This window comes from Populus euphratica, unplaced genomic scaffold (genome assembly GCF_000495115.2).
Source record: "Populus euphratica unplaced genomic scaffold, PopEup_1.0 scaffold20.1, whole genome shotgun sequence".
Classification (NCBI taxonomy): domain Eukaryota; kingdom Viridiplantae; phylum Streptophyta; class Magnoliopsida; order Malpighiales; family Salicaceae; genus Populus; species Populus euphratica.
The window spans coordinates 1,963,247-1,971,471 of record NW_011499854.1 but is presented as its reverse complement, the minus strand read 5'-3'; positions in this window follow the sequence as shown (position 1 = coordinate 1,971,471).

Here is an 8,225-nt window from a genome sequence, read left to right as displayed (position 1 = left end):
GAACAAAATCCTAAAGTAGGTTGTGAGCTTCCGCTTTTACTGTTTTAGATGGGTCGGTACTCAGATCTAGAATGGGCTGGAATTTTTTTATAAAAAAATTCATTTAACACCTAGATATGAAATAAAGAAGAAGAGCTATAATCTTTTGCCTCCCCCACAATCATTTTTTTTTTTTTGGGATGAAGATTTTGAACCAAGATGCACCTCCAAGAGGTGAAGCAGAATGCCTACAAGTTGGGTGAAAAGCAATTATGGTGTTTTTTTATTCTATTATTAATGATGGCAAATAAAGGTATTGATTGTAAATTTTTGGTTTGGAGGCCTTTCTCGCTAAAAAACCTTATTAATAAATCATATGAAACTTTTAGGTGATTTGAGTATCTAAAAAGAATTTTAGTTGTGGTTGTTTTTTAAAATATTTTTTATTAAAAAATATATAAAAATAATATTTTTTAAAAAAATTATTTTTTACATTAGTACATTAAAATGATCTAAAATCACCAAAAAATATTAATTTAAAATAAAAAAATAAAATAAAATTTAATTTAAAAAAAAACACTTTGAAAATACATAAACAAATAGGTGAAAAGGGAGGAAAGAATGATGAGGTTGGTGACAATGTTTTTTTTTTTTAAAGGTTATGGTAATTTTGTAATTTTAATATAAAAACTATTTAGTTATTAAATGAAATATAATGAAAATCATATAAATAACTTAATGTTTTTTGTTGATTTTTCGAGTGTGCCTGTGGATATAAAATGTTATGAAAATATAAATGTGAAGTATAATATTTTTAAAAAAAATCATGAAAAAAATAAGTAAATTGTAATATAATTATCCCAAATTATCAATTTATTATACATTCCTCGCATAAATAAATAGATATTACCAAATTAGATATGTCAAATGCCTACATCACTCCCTCGGATTCATATTAGATTTTCTTACTTATCATATTACATGTATAATTTGTTTTTTTAACTAGAAAAACTAAACGCCTTCATTCAACTTATAGATTTTTCAATCTTTATATGATTAAAATTAAGACACCAAGCAATATGGTCAAAATTAAGATATAAAATAATAAACTGCGAATAAAAAAATAAAAAACTTCATATCACCATAAACCAACAACTCAAAGGTTTCAAATCACGACAACCACCATTCAAATATCCAACCGTAAGTCGCAACTTCAAAGTTCCAATGTTGGTCTCACCTGTAGAGGATTAGAAGGTACCGGAACTTGGAAATGGTCTACCCATGGCCCAATAGACACACAACACGCAACTAGGCTAGTTGCTCACTGTTTAGATGGACCTGACACGGGGCCAATCTAGATGCCGTTGGAAGCTTAACCATTAACGTTCAAAGTTGTTTTTGTTATCGTGTTTTAAATGAAGTTCGGTTAGAATTTTTTTTTATTTTAAAAAAATTATTTTTTTATTTTAAAATTATTTTAATCTACTAATATAAAAAAATTAAAAAATATTATTTTAATATATTTTCAAATATAAAATACTTTAAAAAACAATTATTATCATACTCACATATACTTTAAAAATTATCTTATATTTTTCCAACAAAATAAAATACAATAAAAAAATTTAACAATACAGTAATCAGTTGCATCTTCTATATTCAAATCAAGCTCTTTTTTTATGTAGCAATCTGTCTTGAGTGGTTTTTATAGTTAGAGATGACCAAATTATTATAAAAAAATCATTACGAAAATCCGGATGGTAACCCATGAACAACGAATCACTTTGATTTTTTTTCTTTCACATTTTTTTAATTAAATTATTTTTGTTCTCGCTTAACAATTATAGTTTATTTTCTCAAAATTAATTATTAATGAACAATAAAATGATATCTGAAATTATAAATATGTAAGGTAACACAGCATAAAAAAATATTAAAAAACAAAAAATATATCATAGAAGAAGAATATAATCCACCACAGTGGTTATAAATATGTAAGGTAACACAGTATAAAAAAAATATTAAAAAACAAAAATATATCATAGAAGAAGGATACAATCCACCACAATGTTTTTTTTTTTCTTTAATTTTTTTATCACTTGACTTTTATTTTTATTTTTAATTTAACCCCTTCATATTAAGGGTTGTTTGGAGTTGCGGTGCAAACTGTGTTTTATAATTTTTTTTATTTTTTTATTGTTTTAATATATTGATGTTAAAAATAATTTTAAAAAAAAATTTTGTTTTAATATATTAATGTTAAAAATAATTAAAAAAAAAATTTGCTATATTTTCAAGTAAAAATTATTTTAAAAAACAATTGCTACCACACTATCAAACATCTTCTAAATTGATTTAGATTGAATTTATTGTTTTGTTTTATACAAGAGTTCTCGCAGTATTAAAAATAAATTTTGATATTATGTTAATTCTTAATTTAATAAATTAAAATTTAATTTTATTGATTCAAACTAATTAAAACCACAAAAACTAATTTCAAACTAAAAAAATATTTTATCTTTTTTAATAAATAATATTTTTATCTCAACTTTACAATTCGATTGTGTATTACAATAAATAAATTTGTTTTGTATTTATTTTACTAAACACATAAATAAAATTTATAGTTTTTATTTAAATTTTTTCTTGATAATAAAAAAAATCATTAATAATGCTCATATACCTTCTTTTGCGTTGAGAAAAAAATGTTATATCCCACAGCATAAGACAAAAATCAAACTAATATACTCTTCACAAGATTTGGCAAAAATCATCCGTTAAAATGATATAATAACGACAAGTTTTCCTTTAAAGTCTCTGTAAATGAGGATGAGGATGAGGATGACGTCGTTTTCGCATGGAAAACCAATCCAGATTCAAGTTGTTTATTATTATTATTATTAATTAATTAATTAATTAATAAAAAGTTTAAAAATATTATTATTATTAATAAAACTATAAATTTAATTTTAAAAGATAAAAAATTATAAAAACCTAGATTAAACAAGTTTAATATTATTATTAATATTATAAATAATATTATTAGTATTATAATTAATGTTATAACTAATATTTTTAGGTAAAGTATTGTAGCTTAAATCTAGCTTCATAGGTAAAGATAACATTTTTTAATTTAATTTTTTTATACTAAAAAAATTAATCCACGAGATTTGGCAAAAATCATCCGTTAAGATGATATAATAAAGACAAGTTTTCCTCTTAAGTCTAAGCAAATGAGGATGAGGATGACGTTCTTAAGTCTACGCAAATGAGGATGAGGATGACGTCTTTGTCGCATGGAAAACTAAAATTGATATATATATATATCAATTTTAGTTTTCTAGCTAAATTTTAGCTAAAATAGTTATATAAAAAAAGTATTTTAACTAGTTTTTTAAAAGTTATTATCACATTTTTTAAAAATAGAGAGTTATGAATATTTTATTATTATTATTATTTAAATTGATTAAAATTCAAATAATAAATTGATTATACTTAATAAACATATCTACAATGGCTATATTAACAATATGTTCTTAATAACTATATTTTAACAACTATATTTCAACGAATACTTATAGAAAGTCGGAAAATAATTCATAAACAAGGCTCCATTTCCATATTTAACAATTAAAAGTATACTTAGCTTATGGCATCTCCAAACTGATATACAATACAGGCTAAAGGAATATAAAAATATATTTGCAACCCATATTTTTTCTCAGTTGTAAGCAAAGGATAAATCCTAGTGAGGTTATGCACAATTCAAAGTTTGATTCTGTTAAAATTTGATAAATATTTTTCTAAATATTAGTATTAGATCAATACAAGTTTTTTAACAATTTTCTAAGAACTTTTATACCTTGCATATAATTTTTACCATACGTGTTGGACCAATATAAATTACATAGGAAGTTCATTTGATATTGTTTTAAGTATGGGTGCAGGACTTATTTATAATTTCAAAACTTTTTATAAGAGCTTTGAACTTTTTTTTTTATCATGGGTGTTAGATCTATATAGATTGCACAAATCAATATAAAAATGAAAAGTAAAAATTAATTTTATAATGAAAAATATTACATAGATAAACCCTACAAAATTAGGATTGTCTACAGGAAAGGATATAAGGAGTGGAGGCTTAAATATCTAGCTTAGGATACTTAACTAGATATTTCCTATGTTAGGGAGTAGCAGCTCCAATAAGGAACACACCTGTAAAATCAAGTATCAGGACTGAATGACAAGCAGCATTGAAAACCACCTGCATTTTTATTAATTGGTTGAAGAAATAAAGGTTGTATATGATAAGAAAGATTTTCTTTTTAATCATCTTAGACAAAGATGCATACCCTCTTAAAAATTCCTGGAACTCCTTAAAAGAGTTCCTTAAAGCCTTCAGCTATACCCAAGAACTTTGGGCTTTTTCTCTAGCAATAAAAAGCTCGGCCTTCAAACTATCTTAGGTGGTCTTCACCTTAAAGATCTCCTGTTTCAAAATATCCACTTAGTTATAAAAAGCCTGAACAATTTATTAGTGAAGTTTAACTAAAGAACAACGCCTTATATCTATTCCCTTTGTGATGAATAGGCCATATTGAGGCTCCTCAGTTTGGCCTTCTCTTCTTTTAGTTGTTAGAAGGTATTCGAGTTTACCCTATGTTTGGTAATAACCTCTTTTATGTGGTTCCTCACGACTATCCAATGTTTTTTAGAATTGACGTATATCATAAATGTTTTTTAGAAACAAGTGTTAGGAACAATAGTCATAAAGCCAAACTAAAATAAAAACAAGAAAGTTCCTTACATTAAATGTTATCTGTCTAGTTAATGACAAATAAAAGTTATAACACTCTTTAAACATCATTGAGATGCCTACTGGAACGAAGAGGATCCTTTCCAATAGTATCACTACCTGAAGGTCAGTCTCCCCAAGGCCTGACCTACCATTAACAACAACTTCCATGAGTTATCTTTCCTCACTAGTTAATATAGGGGAAACTCAAGGAATCTTAATTAAAAGTGAGGTCGATAAAAAATCATTAAAATTAGCATCTTCATGAACAACCTAAATAGAGAGCTCAACTCTTGTAACCTCTCCCAATAAAGTTGGAAGTTAGGGCAGGAGGAATGTTACCATATAAGCCTCTATAATCGAAGCTGAAACATCAATCTCCATAGGGAAAAATACCATCTTTCTTTTAAAGTAGACAACAACACCCATAATCACTTCAAGATTGGGGGTTAGATTCGTTTGACCCCTAAGTAGAGGAGTATAATTACCTCTAGCTTCTATCTCTACAGGAGTTCTGGTTTCTGTTATTATGTCCTCAGGGATAAAAAGTTCATCTGCTATCTTTTCTCTGGTCTCACCTTCACTTAAGTTAAAAGACAAAAACCCCTTTCTGTGAACTCTTATTTGTAAACTTTATTAAAAACTTTTTCTTTTTTTTCAATTGTCAATTCTGTATAGAGTTAGCAGTGAACTTAGGTGTAACAAAAATAAGAGGAAATGAAGTTGCATACTTTGTAACAAGGCTCGATAGTGCCTTCTAGCTATCTTATTGACTTCGTATTTAGTTAAGATTAATGCCAATAAAACTCATGTTTTCTCCTTATTTGAACTCAAATGAGGTTTACTGTTAATTACAGGGGGAGACACCCTCAAATAGTGGGAACAACTCTGTCTATTATATCCTATTTATAAGGATGATTGACCTATTATGCTTTATTATCAACCACCTTCCCATTATTTTTTGACACTAGCAAGCTTTCCTTGCAGGGTTCCTTTCAGAGCTTATATAGATCTATTGACGAAGGTAAAAAAACTAATGCATGTCATTGTCACCATTGGTATTAGTGACTAGATGGTAACATATCTTAATGATATTAACTATACGCTCGATTCCAACAAGTCTAAGAAACTTATTAAAGATGAATAAGATTTATCCAGCTGTTAGGATGTAGTTGACTTGGACTCAACAAGAAATATCTAGAAACTTCCCTCACAAATCCTTAAAGAGAGAAGGTATACCCCAACACGTACATATGAAGAGGGCTGCAATTTCAAAATGACCTTAGGCAGAACTCAAACTCGATTGACTGATATGCTTAGTCTCAGTAGGTATGTAAGTTATGTACTCTCATGCATGCTGACCATTAATAAACTTTTATGTCTTCCACCCCGATAATGCTGGGGGTATTATCCATGGGGGCTTGAAATAGCCCTTCTCTCCCCTGAGGTTCACTAATAGCATCAAGGGAAGAATTCTTGTGGGGAGAGCAACTTTCTTCTTACTAGATATGGATGTTGGGGTTCTACCTTATCTAGCTCTAAGGCCCGATTTGATGGATCCTTATTCCTACTTTTCCCATAGTCTCAAGTTGAAATTTGAATTCCTCTTCGAAAGCGACAACATCCTTGTTTCTAGGGACAAATCTGACTTTTTTAGGACCATTTTTGTTTAAAGTAAAGAAAAAAAAAGAAGTCTTTGATTTGAAATAACAGTTTAGAATAATAGTTTCTTCCCAGATTAAAACAAAGGTAGCTCAAGCTTTTTCAGCAAAGCTTTTCATAAATTACAAGGAGTGAAAGTAAAAAAAAAAAGAGTTAGAGATAAGAACAACCAGGGTTACTAAAAAAACAATTTTTCTCCTTTACCATTTGATAAGTAACCTTTCATATCATTTTATATCCTCAAAAGTTTATTCAATTATTACATTGAATGCACACCATCATTTTATTTTTCAAAGGAAACCCCTTCTTTAAAAAAGATAGGTCATCTAGTCATTTCATTTAAATAAAGATGAGACACGTAACTATAAAGAATTCTAATAATTCTGCAAAAACAAAAATCTAATAGGAAAGGTAAAAAGTCTCTCAAGTAAAAAGATTTTCATTAAAATTGACAACATTTCAAAATCATTACATATTAAATACCCAAAGACTTAAGGGGCTACTAATGGATCAACACGTTTTATATATGTTATTTTTTCCCATAAAATCCATGTTTAAAAAAAGGATCTAAGGTAGGGTGAGGACCCAACATCTCTAAACTTAACTTCATGTTAAACTAATATATGTATGAGTTTATCAGCCCCAACATCTCTAGGCTTAACTATGCACTAAGCTCAATTATATGTAGGTTTAATGAGCTACCAAATTTAACACCTCCAGATCTAGCTATGCGCTAAGCTGAGATACACGTGAGTCCAACGAGCTGCCATACCTAATATTTATGAGATCAGTTACGTGTTAAGTTCAGGTACACGTGGGTCCAGCAAGTTGCCAGACCCAACATCCTTATATCCAGCTATGCGTTGAGCTCATGTACATGTAGGTCCAACGAGTTGCAAGATCCAACAATTTTAGGTTTGACAGTTTGTCAGATTCGACATCCCTAAGCTCAGCATCTTGTCAAGCCTAGATGAATGTAAAATTGATGATTTTTTTAGGCCCCCTGTTTGGTCATAAAACTCTGTTTGTTTTTTCTTATAACCTTTAACATAAAATGTTAAGGTCAGTGGTATTCTTCTTTTTGTACCTTTAGGTGAATAAAAGTCTTTGAAAAGACCATCTATTTATCCTTCATTAATGATGTGTAAAATATATTCATCTATTTTTAATGTAGGTGTCAAGAAAATTTGCTCTCATTAATCCCATCAAGACAAGATGACATTTCCAACCCCTCCTTTTTATAAAAAGAATAAGACTTATAAAATATAAAAACCCATGAATCCTTCAAAAAAGCAAACTTACAATCTCCATTCTTATTGCATATTTTATTCTTAGTCTTCCATTAGAATATTACGGCGTTTTCTTTAAAAAAAAATATATATTTACTTAAATATTAGATGATTTTTAAATTCATTAAAGAAATTTTTTTATAGATATTAGTCATTAATTATCTTGAGATACTAGATACTTGACACTAGTTATCTTGACTAAAAAAATAAATGGCTAAAACTAAAATATTAACTAATTATTTAATACATAAATTTATAAATTAGTTTTAGATTTTCTAGACAACATCGAGAACCTTGTTAGCTTATCAAAAAGGACCTTTGAGTATGAACATTACATGGAAAATACGAAACTATCTCTCTTTCAACTCCGTGGATTTTTTTCTCAGATAAAAATTAATGAAAGTGTGAAACCGAGTAATTTTTTATTCCTCAATTATTATTTTATCATTTTTCCTCTTCAGCCCAGTCTGTATACGGGCCCACAATTCCTTCTCTCAATT